Source organism: Crocuta crocuta, unplaced genomic scaffold, assembly GCF_008692635.1.
Source record: "Crocuta crocuta isolate KB4526 unplaced genomic scaffold, BGI_CrCroc_1.0 scaffold384, whole genome shotgun sequence".
Classification (NCBI taxonomy): Eukaryota; Metazoa; Chordata; class Mammalia; order Carnivora; family Hyaenidae; genus Crocuta; species Crocuta crocuta.
The window spans coordinates 898,139-917,560 of NW_027532182.1; the positions used below are offsets into that span (position 1 = coordinate 898,139).

Sequence of the window (19,422 nt, forward strand, 5' to 3'; positions counted from 1 at the left end):
CATTTATTAAGCAACATGTATTGGTTTATAATAAATCAGCATGTAACTCTGCTAAATGCTTTTACTATATTTGCCAGGAGCAGCATAGCCCTATGGTTAAGTGTCTTGAATTAATTGATTGGAATTCCAATCCTGACTCCACTATTTACTTTCTGTGTGACCTTGAGGATATTCCAATTGAACCTCAATTTTCTCATCTGCAGTATGGGAATAACAACAATATTTGACTTGTTGGGTTAATATAATGGATTACTAGTAAATACAAAGTGCCTTGAATAATGTGTAGTCTATAGGCCCTCAAAGATTATCTTTCTTTATCATTACTTCATCTGTACACAAAAACCATAAGGGAGAAACTATTTCACTATTTTACAGACAAGGGCGTTAGGACAGAAGGTGTATATAATAATGTTTAGCTAGTATCCTTACAGCAACCTCATGGTGTCGGTGCTAGATCAATCCCACTTTTCAGATGAAAACACCAAAGATAGGAAGGATCACCGATGAAGTCGGAAGAATTAATTTGGAGAAAGGCCCACCTGAATTTCTAAATGAACCGTAACTAGTGCTCATTCCATAAGTAGCCCTTTTCAGGTTATGTCCATTCTGGGTCAGAAGAGATCATCTCTAAATCTGTTCTGTCTCCTTACCTCTATTTTTCTTTGTCTGTTACGTGGGATGGTGAAATCTGTGGTTTATTCATTCCCTCAGCAAGTTCATTGAGGGCCTGCTGTGTTAGCTGCTGGGGACAGTTCAGTCGAAGCTCTGCTCCCTGTCCATACCTGCACTAGCACATTAGGAGACTAAGAGGGACACAATTTCCCATATAGCATATATACACAGAATCTCTTGAGCTGCCTGCTGGGAGACAGTCTCCTAGTCATCCGTAATCATAACTCAGCCCACAAAACGTTGACCATGTAAGCTCTTCCTAGCAGCTAATTGACCCAACTGGCTCTGATTGGCTCTCCAACTTAGGAGAAGACTGTCCAAAAACGATAGGACATTTTCAACAAGGGAAAAACGCAGATAAGCAACGACACGTTAGAAGTTGTGGTAGAAGCATAATCATTTGATTTTTCTCTACTTCTGCAGAATGATATTTTGATATCTTCAGGTTTAACTGGTTCAACTGACTTGTTCTGATTTATGTCTATGCCTCAAGGTTATTGGCTAACAAACAGGTCAAGGCAGCAGTACAAAGTTATGGTCAACCCAGAGGTGTCAGGAAAATAGCTGAGATTTTATGTAAGTGATATTAGTGTTTTCCCCAAATAATCTTGGTGATTACTAGGACACCAAATCAGAAGCTTGAAGAGTCTGGCTGAAATCTTGTTTTACCTTAAAAGTTCATGTGACCCAAAGTGGGCCAGTTTGGTCTTTTCTCATTAGAGTCACTTTGCTGTTGGGTGCCTTTCAAGACTAATACTCTCTGTGATTCTCGAATTTGATTTCTAAGAATGTCCTGGTGCCCCAGACACCTGCTACTCATAGGGCTTGACTTTGTATGTCACTGATGGAATTCACCCTCCGTGCTCAAGTAGATAGGAAGAAAGATAAGGAAAGCTAGGAAAATCTACACATGAGCTCCTGCCTGGTTGGTAAGGAAGGAGTTGTTTGTGTACATTGGGTTAAATAATGGCTGTATTTATTTTCCTCACCATAAGATGTTTGAGGAATGCCTTTGAGTCCAAATGAGAAAAAAGGGGAAGGCATTTCTTAACTTTAACAACCCAGCATACCATTTGATCCCAAAGAAGGTGTGCACTTTCATATGACTGAGAGGTGTGTGATTAGCCAGGCAGTTGGGGTTATTTCTATCAGGTTCTTCTTCCTTACCGTCTTCACTCCTCCAAACCTAATCAGCAAACACAAGGGCATGGCAAACAAAGGTGTTGAGTAGGTATTTTGGTACCTAGGATTCCTACAACTGCACAAAGTCTCTGCCAGGAGTGTTTAGGTTTTCAGAGCCAAACCAACAGGAAACTTTTTGTTCCCACTCCACCAAAAGAATAAAAGAACAATGGCCAAATATGGTTTCCATGTGGCCACAGTAATGCTAAAAAGAAGAGGCATGATTGAAAGGGGAAGGCAATAAACCTGAAGCCACCAGGTCTACCTTTAGAATGCATGTGCGCCTGTGCCTGCGAGCACCACTTCCCCTCTGCCCATCCCTCTCCTGTCTCCATCTCTTTCCCCAGTTTGATCAATATCAGTATTAATCTCCCAAGGATAAAACTCAACACATTGAAAACCATTAACACTTCCCCGCAGATGAGGCCCCAACGCATAGGAGATAATTCAATTTGCTGCCATTGGATTCTGAAAAGGGACAATCCCTCAATTTCTGCCAAAGAAAACAAGAAATCTCTCCTCCTCAACTCTCTTTATCTCATGCCAAATAAAACAGTCATTCTTTTCCCCAAACTTTGAACTCTAGTCTCGGGCCTGTTTGCGATGAACATAGCATTTTGTAAATTTGAATTTCGAGTGGGTTATTCATGAGTCAGTGAAAGCAAAATGATGAACCAAGCGTTCTGCTTCTAAATGACATTGATGACCTTGGTCCATGGGGGTCTTATGATCTAAACTATATAGAGTGTAGCAATGAAATGAAATTCATGTTGTAAACATTAATCTTCTATTGCATTTCTCATCACATAAATATAGTTTTTTCTTTTTAAGGATTAAAACAGTGACTGTTGGCTCTAAATAAATGTCAAGAGAAAAACCATTAAAAATTGTACCTGTGATGTCAATTTTTTTTTACGAGAAATACTAACTTGGGGATAGGCAGCAGCGCTAGGTGGCTGAAAGACCACAATATTCAAAACCTTGGTACCAGACCATCTCTGCAAAAAGCAGTAGTATGACCTCAGTTAAAATAGAATGTCTTTGGGCTTTCGTTGCCCTTTATTAATTTGTAAATAAAAGATTTGGGCTGGAGCATTTCCAAATTTACTTTAAAAATCTAAGTTTCAATAACTCTATTTTAATTATAACTGATGCCTTCCTCACTGCCCTTTACTCTCAGTCATTGTCACTTAAATTGATCCTGACTCCATCCCAGACATTGATGAAAATTTCTTTTTTGCTAACTTATCCTTCGGCTATACCATCAACAGCATAAACTTTGAGACTTCAGGTCAGCTGAATTATCAAAAGCCCTTGCTAATGGCATTCTCTCAAGATCAAAGAGCTTCTAATGGCTCCTGGGGAGGGCACCTTTGTTCAAGTAATCATGCCTGTATCTATCTGCTCGCCTTCCCTGAGTTGATAGTGAAACTATACAAAGGAGCTTCAGGCCCCTCCCAGCCCCTCCTTCCCTCCCAACCCCCTGCAAGGGGGAGAGACAGTCAGCCATACAGAGATACAGAGAAAGCAGTAGACACATAGGAGATATTAATCTGTCCTGCAAAACTCGACGACAAGTTTTCCAATCGTAAGTGGGAACTTTCTACTCCTTTTTAGTAAAGAACTATTGTTAGCTTTCCAAATGTCTTCAACCGGGAGCTGTTGGCCAGGTATTAAATGAAACAAATATACTGGGCGTCTCTTAGAATATATTTTTAATCTACAAGCTTTAAAAAACCTACGTGTAAAAGAGTATTTCTCAGAAGCTGCTCTCAGAAGGAAATTGCCACCTGGGGCAATATATTTTAATAAAAGATTTTTCCTAATGTTGTGAGTAACTCATGCTCATTATAGAAAAATTTTTAAATACAGAGAATTATAAGAAGGAAAATCAAAATTACATGTACCCAGAATTGTGGGTTGTTGTTGTTTTTTCCGAATAATTTGGTGTCAGTGCATGTACGTATGTGCATTTGTTGTGTGTGTTATGTATTTATAGTTAAGGCCATGCTGGAGCTGTAGTTCTCAGTGCTTCGGTAATGACGTGTCCGTCCATCTCCTTCAGAACATGACATCAGGCAAGGCTTGTTGCTGCCATATTAGGGCTGAGAGTGTAGGGACCACTGCCCAGGGTTAGCCATCTCTGCGGCAACTCCTTGTGCCAGGTGCTTTGGTGATCTCACAGATGTCACTGCAGCAGCGAAAGGGATTCTACTTGCCACATGTCATAATTTTCACGCTTCCAGAATGGGTGTAATGTCCCCTAGACCTCTTCAAAGACACATCCCTGAACAAGATTACCTTTATATTTGCCTCCCCCAACTACACTTTTGCAAGTGCTTTCAAATCTTTTCTGAAATAGGTTCTTAACAACTTTGCAGGTACAACTTGGAAAGACTCTTGTTTGGTCACAAAGATTTTCCCAACCCTTCTACTCAATGTGTATTCAAAATGTCATAGGGCTATATCATAGGAATGAGTGAAGAAGCCTTAGAGACAAAAGCACTTGCCGGAGGACCACAGCAGGATGTCAGGGTTTCAATGCAGACTTTAAGGTTAGTTACCAAGTCCCTTGCTCCATTCAACCCTCTGGAAACATCTTAAAGAGTTCTGCTCCCTTTCTTTTGTTTATGAAACTCTTGCATCTGGCTATTTTATTAGTTTCAGAAACACTTACTGAGAACCTAATATGTATACAGTATATGAAAAGTAGTTTGCATAGTCTAGAGCTTTAACATGTATACTATATAAGTTGGGCAGAACTGAATTCAAACCTCAGCTGTACTTCTTACTAATTCATTACCTTAGGCAGGAGAAGGTCTCTCCGTGCCTCAGTTGCTCCATCTATAAAATGGGAATAGTAGCAGAATGTATCCTTCAGAGTTATTTGTTTTGTCATCATTTTTTATTATTGTAACATGTGCTAGACACCATGAATGGTACAAAAACATTGCAACCATCAATCTGGGGAGAGTAGATGCCTTATGAACCAAAAGAAATTAAGTGCCAAGTGAGCTGCTGTGTGCTGTATGCATTCAGAGAAGGGAGACAGTCATTAAGGGCTAGGGTAATCCACAGACATTTCATGGAGAAGAAAGGACTTCTGTTGTGTTATGGACTTCAGAATGTCCTGTGAGCACAAAGGTTTGGTTGAGAAAAGTGTGCTTGGAGGATTAACTCTTCAACCAATGAGTTTAGATTTCCGTTCATTCATTCACTATGTATTTATTGAGTAATTACTACGGTTATAGACATTGTTTCCTCGGTGATACAACTGTAAGCCAGGCATGGTCCATCTCTTGTTAGAATCTTGTGGGAAATAAACAAAGACCAACCAAAGTAGAAAGGCAAAGGCTGATTATTCGGAGCTGGCTATAGAGCAAGGGAATCAGCCATATTTTGGCAGAGCCTCGAAGGCAGAGAGGAGTGGGAAAGTTTCATAGGGGAAAGAAGGGAGGGCTTCAGGTGTGCCCTGACTGGGGGTTGTTGGCGTGGGGAAGCTGTAGGCACATAATGTTCAAATAGGGCATCTTATGTGATTGGGTAGAGGTCCCTATATGGCTTTCTCTAATTAGTCCCAAGTTGGCAGTAGAGGCAAAAATTAGGGAAGCTCTCAGTAATTAATCAAGTCTTGGCCAGTTGGGGTCGATTTTCACAGAAATTATTCTTTAGCTTCCTGGATTGCCATTGGAGATAACAACCTGGCTTCCTGCAAGTCCGACTTACAGCAGGCTGGCTTCCTGGTTTGTTTATTGTAGATAAGGGGCTTGGTTTACTGGGGCAGGTTGCTGCAGCTTGTGAGCCAAAGTTCTATTTTTACATATGGTCTGGCTAGTGTCCGCTTGTACACTCAGTGTCAGTGAAATACACTAAAAGAGACCGGAGACAGGAGCAAAACAAAAGAGATTAGAGCAATATAAGGGCAATGTGAGTGGGGTTAGGGGAAACCTATTTTACATGAAATAGTCAGGAAAGGCATCTTGGAGAAGGTGACAGCTATGCAGAGATCTGAAAAATGAGAAAGGGCAAGCCTTTTGAAGAGTAGACAGAAGAGCATTCCAGGCAAAAGAGCAGAGAAAATACTCTACGCTAGAAAGAGCACAGGATGTTCAAGGACACGAGTAAAGGTCAGTGCAAGTAGACAAGAGTAAGTAGGGGAGAGGGCATGAGATGCAGTTTGAGAAGCAAGCAAGATTCAGCTGGGACAGAACTGTGAACGCCATCGCAAAGAATAGGTTCCTTGGGGTAGGGAGCTTACACGAGAGAAAATTAAGGGCACTGTTGCAATAGTTGGGTGAAGGATGATGGTGCAGTGGTCTGAGTTAAGGCAGTGGGAAATAGAGACGAAGAGAAATGGCCGGTTCCTGGAGATGTCCTGAAGATACGACAAACAGGAGTTGCTAATGGACTGAATATGGATGCAGTGAGGGTTGGGGATAAAAGGAGGGAACAGAATTCCAATGATCGTGACATTTACTGAACTGGGGATACCTGATAAAGAGGAAAATAGGTTTTGGGGGGGAAATCTTATCCCCGGGTTACTGGTCAGTTCAGCTGAAAAACAAAGCAACAACAAAAAAATGGAATTGTTTGACACTGTGTGGTCCAATGACCTGGTCTGTTGGCTGCATGTGATGTATCCCTTATCATCGTACACAAGGCACAGTCCTTTCCTGCTTATGGCCTCACAGAGATGAAAGGAAGTGGCCAGGTTCAGGTGAGCTAGCAGTCAGTAAGAGTGATAACTCTCAGCTGTTGACCTTGCTTTCTACTTCGTGGATGAAACTAAAGGAATCCAAGAAAACTCCCAGATTCCCACCACAGCATCTGCCAACTGCTGGCATCCAGACCCACGTATTGTGCCCGCTGTCCTTCTACCACTGGAGAATCGTCCATGCTCCAGTCTGAAGCCAGTTCCTCCACTGTGTTCTCCAGGCCATCTTTTCTCACCGACTTGGGGACATGGATCCAGTTAATTTTCTTTTCTTATTACTGGATTACTCTCCTTAACAAACAAATCCATCGCTCTTGCTTCCACCATCAATAAATCACTGCAAAATAAATTTGAAAGACTTTGTTTCATTTTGACTCTACATTTGCTGGCAAGTGTCCCATTTCATTTCTCTTATTTTCAGCAAAACTCTGTAAGAGACTTGTCTCTTTTTGAGGTCTATAATTCCACTCACCATTCCCTTTGTTTTTCCTGTGCTTGTGTATATTGAGATATAATTTACTTACTATAAACTGTTCCCTTTTTTAAAAGTTTTATTTATTTATTTCAGAGAGACAGAAACAATACCAGTGGAGAAAGGGTAGAGAGAGAGAGAGAGAAAGAGTCCCAAGCAGGCTCCGTGCTGCTAGTGCAGAGCCTGATGCAGGGCTTGAACCCACAAAACAGTGAGACCATGACCTGAGCTGAAACCAAGCATTGGATACTTAACCGACTGAGCCACCCAGGTGCCCCAACTGTTTCCTCTTTTAGGTGCACATTTTTATGAATTTTGACAAGTGTATACTGTCATGTAGCCACCACCAAAATAAAAATATATAACATGCCCATTGCCTCAAAGAGTTCCTTTGTGCCTCTGTCCGGACAATCCCTTCTCTCCATCTCTCCATCCACTCTCCCGCTAGTGACCACTGAGCTGATATTTGTTCTTATATTTTTGCCTTTTCCAGAATGTCATATAGATGGATTCCTGCAGTCCTACAACCTTTCATTTGCATATGGCATCCTTTTCTTAGCACAATGCTTTTGAGATTCATCCGTGGTGTTGTGTGTAGCATCTGCTTGCTCCTTAATATTGCTGCCTAGAATCCAAGTGCGTGGATGTACCACAATTTGTTTGTTCCTTAACCAGTTAACAGCCATTTAGATTGTTCCCTAGTTTGGGCAATTATGCATAGAGCTTACACAAACATGTACATTTGCAGGTCTTTGCAAACATTTTTTCCTGTCTGTGGCTTTCATTTTAATACGTTTAACGCCAACCTTCCATGGAGAAAAAAAATTTAAACTTTGATGAAGCCCAATTTATCAATTTTTTATAGTTTGTGTTTTATTGTATCAAATCTTTGTGTCAAAGAAATCTTTGTGTAACTCAACACCACAAGGATCTCATGCTTTCTTTTGAAAATGTTATAGTTTTCAGTTGGATGTTTGTCTATGATGTACTCCAAATTAGTTTTGTATATGGAACAAGGTAGAGCAGAAGTTCAATGTTTCTGCATATGGCTGTCTGATAGTTCCTGAAGTGTATATTGAGAAGGCTATTCTTTCTGCACGGATTACCTTGGCATCTTTGTCAAAAATCAATTTTACATGGATATATGAGAATATTTCTGGACCCTCTATTCTGTTCTTTTTTTCCATATACCTATCATCAGCCGAACACACTAATTACTGTAGCTTGATATTAAGCCTTGAAATTCAGTAATGTGAGTCTTCCAATTTTGTTCTTCTCTTTAAAATTGTTTCTGGAATTCTATGTCCTTTACTACCTCATATACAGTTTAGAATCAGATTGTCTTTTAGTATAAAACTAGCCTGCTGAGATTCTGATTGGGATTACATTGACTCTTACAGATCAAATTAGGGAGAATTGATACAGTGATAATGAGACTTCCAATTCACAAACATGATAAGGCTGTGCATTTATTTAAGATCTTGTTTAATTTCTCTCAGAAATGTCTCATAATTTGCAGCATACAAATCTTGCATATTTTTGTACAATAGAGCTCCAGGTATCTTATGTTTGTTGATGTTACCATAAATAAGATTGTGCTTCCATTTCAATTTTTAGTTGTTCTTTGCTGGTACTTAAAAAGAAAATTGAGGTTTTTTTAAAAGGATTTTTTAAATGTTTATTTTTGAGAGAGAGAGCACAAGTGAGGGAGGGGCAGAGAGAGAGAGACACAGAATCAGGAGCAGGCTCCAGGCTCTGAGTTGTCAGCACTGAGCCCGATGTGGGTCTCAAACTCACAGACTGTGAGATCATGACCTGAGCCAAAGTCAGACACGAAACTGACTGAGCCACCCATGCGTCCCTAAAATTGAGTTTTATACGTTGATCTTGTATCTTATGACCTTGTAAGACTCACTTGTCTATTTTACTAGCTTTTGGTTAGATTCCTTAGTTTTCTCTAATTCCACAATCATGTCATCTACAAAAAGATAATTTTCTCTCTTTCTACACAGTATGCCTTTCATGTTTTTTCTTATTGCCTTATTTCACTGTGTCAGATTTCCAGGAAAATGGTAAGTAAAAAAAAGTGGGTGTAAACTTCCTTGCTTCAGTTCTGTATTTATTAAAAATCTTGAATTATTTATGAAAAGTCTTCCCTTCTCTTTCCCCCTCCCCTTGCCCACGGCCAACCAAAACTCCATGCTCAGATGGTTTTCTTGGTGAAACCTACCTAACATTTAAGGAAGAAGTGAAACCAACATTACACAAACCCTTAGTCATTGACCCTTAACCATTAAATGTGGGCTATCTGTAGGTCCTTAGTAGTTGAAGAAGTTTCCTTCTGTGCTGAACCTTTAAAAAATAATTTTATTACATTATTTTCTACATCTTTTGAGATGATTGCATGGTTTCTTATTTTTAGTTCGTTAATTGATTACTTGACTCAAAAAAGAAAAGACTGTTGAGCCAAACTTGCACACCCAGGATAAATCTGACCTGGTAATAATGTGTTACCTTTTTATGTATTCTGGATTTGACTTGTTAAAATTTCATTGAAGAGTTTTGTGTTCCTTTGATCTATAGTTTTCTTATAATTTTTTTTCCTGGTTTTGGTTTTCAGGGTAATTCTGGCCTTTAGAAATGACTTCAGATGTGTTCTTTCTTCCTCTATTTTCTGAAAACATTCATTAAATTTGGATTAATTTCTTCCTTAAACGTTTAGGATAGTTTTACTGATAAAATCTGCGGAGACTGGAGTTTCTTTGGGAAAGATTTTAACAATGAACCCAGATTCTTTTTGATATGTCCCTATGCAGGTGTGTGTTTCTTTTAAGTAATCTATGGTAGATTGTGTCTTTTGAAGAATTTGTCCATTTTATCCAACCTAGAGAAAATCACCAAACTCAAAACTTGTTTCATTTAAAAGGTGAACAAAACTGACACACCTCTATCTACACTGATCAGGAAAAAGTGAGAGAAGACTCAAATTATTAAAATCAGGAATGAAAGAGGGATCCAGAATAGCCAGGACAATCTTGAAAAAGAATGCACACTGCCCAATTTCCAAACTTACTAGAAACTACAGTAATCAAGGCCATGTGGCCCTGGTATAGGTGTAGACACATAAACCCATGGAATAGAATTGAGGGTCCAGAAATAGAACCTCAGACTTATGGTCAATTGATTTTCAACAAGGGTGAGGACAAATCAATTAAGAAAGAATAGTCCTGGGGCGCCTGGGTGGCTTAGTCGGTTAAGCGTCCGACTTTCACTTAGGTCATGATCTTGTGGTTCGTGGGTTCGGGCCCCACATCGGGCTCTGTGCTGACTGCCAGCTCAGAGCCTGGAGCCTATTTCAGTCTGTGACTCCCTCTCTCTCTGACCCTCCCCTGCTCACGCTGTCTCTCTCTCTCTCTCCTAGAAATTAAAAAAAAGAAAGAAAGAAAGAAAGAAAGAAAGAAAGAAAGAAAGAAAGAAAGAAAGAAAGAAAGAAAGAAAGAATAGTCCTTTCAACAAACACTATCTCTATCTCTCTCTCAAAAATGAATAAAACATTTTTAAAAAATTGACTGAGCACTCTGGAGGCGGCTGGCTGGGTCAGTCAGTAGAGCATGCAACTCTCAAATCTTGGGGTTGTGAGTTCAAGCCCCAAGCTGGGAGTAAAGTTTACTTAAAAAAAATAACAACAACAAATTGACTCAGTGCTTCAACATGTAAACTACAAAAGAAAGAAAGGGATGAGGAGGACTCTCAGACTAAAAGTGACTTAAGAGAAATGTTGGGGTTAAACTCTTGTGATCAGGGATGAGCCACAAACATGGAGAAACCCAGCAGAGTAATCAACAGAAAAGCCAAGAGGGTGGCTACATTTATGCAGAGGCAGGAAATATCGATTGGGACGAAAGTCACGGAAGGACTTCTGAGGAGACTGGCCAGTGTCCTCTGGACCTTGAAGGAGGTTGAAAGAGTGAAGACCTCACAATAATTCAAAAAGCCATATATTTGTTTCATGTGAGATGCTATGTCTTTTATTTTAAGATAAAAAAAAGTTTAGGGGCGCCTGGGTGGCTCAGTCGGCTAAACATCTGACTTCGGCTCAGGTCATGATCTTACTGTTCGTGGGTTCGAGCCCCGCGACGGGCGCTGTGCCGACAGCCAGCTCAGAGCCTGGGGCCTGCTTCCGATTCTGTGTCTCCCTCTCTCTCTGACCCTCCCCTGCTCACGCTGCCTCTCTCTCTTTCTCTCTCTCAGAAATAAATTTTTTAAAAAACATTAAAAAAGAAAAGAAAAATGTTTAAAAACACAAACCCCCGTAATGGTTCCCCATATTCGTTGGTGAAAAGCCACAGTCTTAAAACAGTTCACAAGGCCCCACAGGACCTGCCCCATGGCTGCTTCTTTAATCATTCCTTGATTCCACTTTGCTTCTCTATGCCTGCCTTTCCTCCAACCAGCATCATCCCCTTGCCTTTTCTTGAACATTCCAGGCACGTTGCTCCAGCTCTTTGCTCTGCTAAAACATCCCTCTGGCTAATCCCCTCAACAGTGTCAAGTCTTTGCTCAGATCTCGTGTTCTCCATGAGGAGTATTTTGTCGCCAATTTCATGTGGCCATCTGCCTCCCTAGCTGAGCTCTTTACTTTTTCTGTTTTCCCATACCACCTTCTATTATAAGATAGGATTCATCTATTTACTGTGCTCAGCTTTATGGTCTTCCTGCCCCCCCCCCCCNATGCAATAAGGTAAGGCTGAGGTCAAGACCTGAGTCACTTGACTGGTAAAGGTACATGAAGCCACTTCTAGATTGACACAGCTTATTAGTTACATAGTGCAAAGAAGAATAAGCTGAAGGGACCAGCTCCCCATCACTCTTGTCCCAATAGGCCAAAGAAGAAGGATGGATATAATGTGAGTTATGGGATACCCCGTTGCTGAGGACCCGCGTCTAGACTGCACCCAAATGGTTTTATAGTCTGCAACTCCATTCTGAGGAGGACGTGGCTGGAGACCCCACATGTCGTTAGAACCCAGGAGGTGATAAGAAATGATCTTGTGACAGCCTCTCATGGGAGATAGAAAGATGGCCTCAGAGCAGCTCTTCAAAAGCCTCCTATGCTCTTGCATTCCAGTAGAAAATTCTGTCCTCAAGGCATTCTGTCAAGACCCAGATAAGCTGCAATTGGAGCATGTACCTGCAATGCCCTATGTGGACAGGTGCGAGGCCGCCTGGGCACCAGGCAGAGCTGTTTCCTTGCAAGCAGGCACTCGGTAAGCATCCATGTAATGAGTAAGTGAATCGCTGAAACCCACCCAGCTGCATTGACATATGAGGCGAGAGAACAGGAGATGTGAATACATCTTCTTTTTTGTAAATTCTTCTTTTTTTGAAGAAACAGCATGGTTTAGAGTGACGATCATGCGCTCTTGGAGTTAGACAGCCCTGGTTCTAAATGCAGCTTGGCCACAGAGCAGCTGGGTGAGCCTAGGCAAATAGGTGTTGAATACGCAATTGCTATGATCTTTATTAACTCATATTTTATATTGAAAAGATTTTACATTTGAAAAGATTCCTTGGTGCATTTGCCTTGTTTCCACCCCCACCCTCTACACCAATGCTTGCAATGGCTCCCCATATCCCTTGGTAAAAATGCATGGTTTTGCATAGCACTGGAGATTTGAGTGTCATTGTGTTTGATAAGTTGTAGCGATAATAGAAACCCTCATGGAAGACGGAGAAGAGAAAAGAAAAAAACACTCATATCCAACAAGTTCAGCATAGTTGCTGGGGCATTTTAATACAATTCCATCTAGTATTCCCCCTCATAATATTTCTTAAGGGTCTAATATGTGTGCCGTTATTATCTCCATTTTAAGAGGAGGAAACAGTAACAGAGAGGGGTAGTAGCTTGCCCACAATCACACCTAGTCAGAGCTGGAATTCGAACTTATGTGATCAGCTTCCAGTATATGTTGTGCATTTAACCACTATCATAACAAACAATTTTACATTCTTGCATGGAGTCTGTCTCAGTCTATTCGGTTGCTATAACAAAATACAACAGACTGGATGGCCTCTAAACAGCAGAGATTTATTGCCCACAGTTCTGAAGGCTGGAAGTGCAAGATCAGGGTACCAGCTTAGTTGGGTTCCCGTGAACCCTCTTTTGGCTTGTGAACTGCCGACTTCTCATTGTATCCTCATGTGGAGGAAGGGGAGAGCTAGATCTCTGGGGTCTCTTATATAAAAGCACGAATCTCATTCATGAGGGCTCCCCCTCATGACCTAAGCACCTCCCCAAGTCTCAACCTCCTGATACCATCACATTAGGATTTCAACATACAAATTTGGAGCAGGGATACTGTTGAACAAGGTCATGAAGAAGATGTGACCACAGGTAGACCCATGAGCTGGATCTGAGCAGAGGACTCTTACCCCCTTCCTTGTACCTGAAATGTATGTTCCTCACAATATTCTCACACTAGGAGCTGTTTCAAGGCCACAGCCCTGATAGTGACATGTAATTGAGACTATCTGAACTCTGTGCAAAACTGAATTCCATAAAGGCCTCTATATAAAATGGTAAGATTCTGGCAGGAAGGGGCAGAGATCTACTCATCTTGTAGCCATGCAAGCCAAGCCTTCTATGTAAGTTCCCTTACATATGAAACCTGCCATCTATCAGCTTGGAGTGGTCTGCCTCTTTCTGTGGTCTCTCCCCGCCCTCTGTGTCTAAGAGCCAGTTTCAAATTTCACCCAGGAAGTCCCTGAGGTTGGAAACCAGCAGACAGAAACATTCATACTAGAGCAAAGGCAAGCATACTTTTCATGTAGAAACATAGTCATAAGTATGAATTTTAATGTCCATCAGGTGGTTATACATTGGGTTCCCCAATCATTTCCTCTACTTTGGGATGTAAACTTACGTTGTTTCGTATTTTCACCGTTATAAATAAGGTGAGATAAATATCTTTGCATGCAAAGTCTTCTCTGTGGCTAAGATTATTTCCCAGAAGTGCAGATACAAAGTCAAAGCTAAGAACATGTACTTGGCTCTGGATCCTATCACCCAGTGGTTTTCCAAATGGGTCCCCTCCCTGTTAGTAGCCAGCAACTTCCTGACTCAGCCTGGATGTTCTCATTCCCTGCGGGCCAGGTGGATCCCAAGAAGCTGTATTTTTACCAACCCTTCTGGTGATTCTACTGCTGGCCAACTGTGGGAATGTTTGACCTCCAGTATCTTCCTTTTCCAAGCAAACATTTTGGATTTTATAGGAGTTAACTCTTTTCCACTGCCTTCAAAAACAAATCCACGATAGTACCTCCAATTAAATAGAAGTAGTTGCCAACACTAATTCATTCAACAAATTCATTAAATGCATGTGGGTGCCGACTTAGGCGCTGGACACACGGGTGTACAAGACAAAGTTCCCACTCCCACAGGGCGCACATTAGTGTGCAGTTTGGCAGATAGGATACGAGAAAACAAATAAGTGAAGGTGATTTCAGAGAGCAAAATGTGCCATGCAAGTACTAAAGTGGAATAATGTGATAGAGACCAGTGTGGGGGCATGGGGAGGGGACTTTATACAGGATGGACAGAGGTGACACTCTGTGATAAAGATGCGCAGACCTGCCAGGAAATACTTGGGCAGAAGAAAGTACAAGGAAATGTCTGAGCAACAAAAGAGAAAGGCCAGCTTTTCTGTAGCGAGGAGGGGAAGGGAAGGAAAGAAGGGTCAGATGACACAAGGCTTGGAGGCTTTGGTGAGGAGTGACTGCACTTGCGATCAGGATGCCCCTGGTGCCGTGGAAGCAGGAGAATGACATGCTGAGATGCACATGGTCAAAGGATCACTCCAGGTCATGGTGGAAGAGGGGGTGGACAGGGCACGTGACAGTTCAGAGGTTATCCAGGAAGCTCCTGCAATTCCAGGCAGAGGACACTGGTAGTTTGTCCTAGAGTAGTGGTACCAGAGATGCAGAGAGGCACATGGACCCCAGCTGTTTTGGAGACAGAGGGATTGGGGACTCCATAGGAGAGCTAGTATCTCACATGGTGTTAGCTGAGAGCAAATATTAAGTAAATCCCCTGGATGAGTGGATTGAAGCAAACGGTCTTGGGCTCTAGTTCCAGCCTTCTTATTACATTGAACAAATCACTTTATCACTCCTGGTCTCACTTTCCAGGATTGGAATAAACACGAAAGGATCATTTCTATGTCTAACATTTTTGTATCATTTTTTGGGGATGTAATGTTCTCTACAGAGCTTCTCCTTCACCAAGTATTTCTTCAATGCCTACTGTGTGCCAGTGCTCTACTAGGTGTTGACAGATCAGTCACAGACACCCAGTATCCTCTGTGGAGCCAACAGGCTGGGAGAGGAGGCTGATGATATATGAAGAATTGTACTAGGAACTACTTCATAGCTATTTTAAGAAATACTGCTGGGGAGAATCACGGGGGACATAGCTTGACTGGAGATCATGGAAAGGCTTCCCTGAAGAAGGGCCATTTTGGATGCAGTATTTGGTACGGGGCCCCGTTTATTGAAGGCAAATCAAAACCCTCCTAGGCCGTGTCCTGTGACTTTTGTCTTTGCGAGTCCCAGTCATCTTTACGGTCAGTTAGGTCTGGTTCAGCAAAGCCAAACATTGTTCCCAGAATCAAATGTCATCAGAAGGCATGCTCTATGGACTGATGTCAAGAAACGCCAGAGGGAAGGGGGCATCTGGCGACACATAGGGCACCTCGTTCTCTTTCCTTGCCCCCACCTAGGATTGTAGGAGAGAAGGCCAGTGGCTGAGACTCCTTGGGCCGGATTTAAACTATCCCTCCCCATTTCCAATTTTGAGGATTGTTTCAGGAATGAGTCTCCTCAGTAAGAGGTGAACAAAAGCATTTTAAATTGTTCCGGTTATTTTGGAAAGTGGTTACTCTGGTTTCTCCATCCATTACCCTCTCCCCACCAACTGTCACACGAAGACCCAGAAGCTGGGTCTTTACTGGGCAAGAGCTCTTGGGATATGGAGCCTAGTGTCCTGTCTGCTTTAGCAGCAGGAATCAGGAAGTGACCACACTACTTTTTTCTTCTTTGGAGGATTCTGTACAAATTCTCCCTCCGGATGGGGTCCCCTACTGGCTGGGCCCAGGGTGGCAGCATCCTTAGCAGCACAGCAATGGGAGAAGAAACCCTTCTTTAGGGGCTGAAAGAAGGACAACAGAGACTCTGTCTCCAGGGCCTGCCCAGTGAGTCAAGGAAAGACCACAGCCCATGTGAGGGGTGCCCTGTCCTCCAATCAGTTCTTTAATCAGGGTGCTGAAGTCATTTTACAAAATACATCATTATGAAATATTGTCCTAATTCTGCATAAGGGCCCATAGCCCCACATCCTTCCCCCACCCCTAGCAAGGCCGTGTGGCTCAGTGGTCCAGTGAACAGATTCTGATGCTAGTGTGCTTGAGTTCAAATTTTAAACATTGTGACTCCAGGCAAATCATCCTGTGAGCTTGGCTTTCCACATCTTTATATAGAACTGATAAAAGCACATGTATAATGGGTTTATTTTTATTAACATATAGTAATAATGGTTTCAGGAATAGAATTTAGTGATTCCTCACTTATGTATAACACCCAGTGCTCATCCTAACAAGTGTCCTCCTTAAAGCCCATCCCCCATTTAGCCCATCTCCCACCCAAACCCCCTTCAGCAACCCACAGTGTGTTCTCTGTATTTAAGAGTCTCTTGTGCTTTGCCTTCCTCTGTTTTGATCTTATTTTTGCTTCCTTTCCCCTACATTCATCTGTTTTGTTTCTTAAATTCCAATTATGAGTGAGATCATATGATATTTGTCTTTCTTTGCATGACTTATTTCACTTTGCATAACACACTCTAGTTCCATCCACGCTGTTGCAAGTGGCAAGATTTCATTCTTTTTGATATCCAAGTAATATTCCATTGCATATATGTACCACATCTTTATCCATTTGTCAGTCGATGGGCATTTCGGCTCTTTTCATAATTTGGCTATTGCTGATAGTATCATTAACTTTTAAATTAAAAAAAAAAAGAGCTGATATAGGTAATGGGCATAGCACAGGGTCTGAGCTCAATCACTGATGTCATGTCCTCAAGAATCGATATTTCAGGCTGTTGCTGCCTGCTGGGGGATGGTCTAGTCACTAGCTACCGAGCACATAGAAAAAGCTGCAGATGAGAAGCAGGAGATCTGTTTCCCATTTTCTCCATGACCTTGGCCAAGTCACTACATCTGAAGACCAAGGGCCTGAAAATGAAAGAAAATGGGCTCTGAGATCCTAATTAGCACTTTATTATGGTTCAGGAGGGCTCGTATCGGTCACTGGAAGGAACGTAATGACTTTTCAGGCCTTCCATTTCTCTCCTGGCATCTTCTGACCACGGCACCTTCTACCCCAAGTTTTCCCAGATGCTCCTGGTGGAGGGAGAGCACCTGCTCATGGCAAGGTCCCCCCCTGCTGAACAATGGCGTGTGAGCCACTCCAGATGTCACCTGTCCCAGCTTTCTTTCTCTGCAGATGAGAAAACCACAGCCCAAAGGTGGGCTTCCCCCACCATCACACAGCTGTGGGTCCCGGAGCCAGGACCGGAACCTGCTTTCTCAGACCCTGTCTGCCGCACCCACTGCTTCTTCTCTTCCACCTGATAAGTAGTCGAGTGCAAGGTAGGAGGGACGCTGGGACTCCTCATGAGAGGAGCCTCGCTTGGAACCGACTGACCGGAGCAAATGTAGTTGCTCCTTTGAGGCCCAAACGCAAAAGTTGGGAGACCTGTCTTGCTTCCAGTTACAGCCCGAGCTGGCTGTGTGTTTTGAGTAAACTTCTTAAATGCTCTGTGCCTTTTCTCCACCTCAGCCCCTGCTACTCTGAAAGCTTCCCTCCCGCCCTAATCCCTTACCAATCATTATACAAAAAGGCCCTAAGGGGATAAAGCTTTGTTTTACATAGGAAGCCACTTAGAGGGATTGTTCAGCCCCCAACTTCTACCGAGGGAGTCTGTTTAAAGCTTTCTGCCCAGTTCCCAGAGTTTGTGCTCAGCTTTGGAGTTTCCTCTTCCAGTGAGTGAACAAAGCTCATTTAGAAACCCAAACGTATCCCACCAGCCATTCCCTGGGGTCTAGGCCCAGCTCCTGGATTTGTGCAGCCGAGAGAGCAAAATGCCTGCTCTCAGATTCAATGGGCCCATTATGCTTAGCTAATTCCATAGCAGAACACTGTGTCTTTGAGCGCCGGGCAGTAACTCGTCCTACCTGTTCAGAGTCCGTGAGTCCTGTTTGCTGGAGGGATGAAGGGAGACCGGCACACATCCCATCTCATCGTCGTAAATGCCATTTCAAGTTAATTATTACCACGTACAGTAGTACTGTAGTCCAACTCTGCGCACACCAAGTGCCCTTCCCAGGGAGGCTGGCGGGCGGCGCATAAGGGGGTCATTGTGTGCCCCGGGCAAGGGAGGGAGAGGTGCCTACAGAAGCCAAGTGTGGTCTCATAGCTCGGGCGCTCAGGAGGGGGAAGGCTGGGACACTGCACGCCTATTTTCTCATTTTATAAGACAATCTATTTACCTTCACTATGGACCTTGGGGTGCTGTTACTGAAGGTGGAATTCATGACATTGGACAAAATACCCTATCAACCTAACCTGACATGACAGAACATCAACCAGATCCTGCACAGAATCAGTCCCCAACGCTGGCCAGAGCTGGTTCTTTTGTAGCCAGAGCCATCTCCCTCCTGTTCAAGAGTCATGTGGGCCCATCTTGCAGACTGACAGCTGGAGAGGGTTGTTTCCAAACACCCAAAAGACTCAAGTTGATGGCTATCAAGCCCCAACGAGTCTCTTCCATCTGCCAGAGACAAAGCAAGAATGTTCCCCTCCTGAGGTCTCGGTTTACAGGCTTGTCACATTGATAATTAAGCAAGGCTTGCCACCTGCACTCCTATTACAGGCTCCTCCTAGGACTGTCCTGACATCGCCTTTAATCAGCCCAGCTGTGACTCCACCTGTTTCCACTTCCACCTCCAGACAGAGGCGATTGCTCTAGGGCGAGAAGGCTGTGGCCTTGGCCAACCTTGTGGGTCAGCAAAACTAGTTGGATAACTTGGCAAGACCAAGAAGATCCTCCTCTCGGAGGGAAAGAAAAAAATCCCCCAATGCCTGAAACTCCATCTTCGGTGCACACTTTGAGTCAAGCATTACCCTCTGTTGCAATTGTCATTTTAAGTCCAAATAACTCTGGGCGGGGCAGGAATATAAATTTTTATCATTGAAATACACTTATCAGACTGAGAAAGGTAGCATGAAAATCTTGGGTGTTAGAGGTGGGGGTGCTGCCCCCCAAAAT

At 42.7% G+C, this 19,422-nt stretch overlaps 1 long non-coding RNA gene across 1 annotated transcript; it reads right to left on the reverse strand.

The window, feature by feature from the left end:
- Positions 1–5,063: 5,063 nt before the first annotated feature.
- LOC144242524 (uncharacterized) lies at positions 5,064–18,468 on the reverse strand. The gene is made up of 2 exons (XR_013338368.1): positions 18,329–18,468; positions 5,064–6,905 (listed from the first exon to the last, which is right to left on the reverse strand). It is a non-coding gene; the product is annotated as an uncharacterized LOC144242524 (long non-coding RNA).
- Positions 18,469–19,422: the final 954 nt, after the last annotated feature.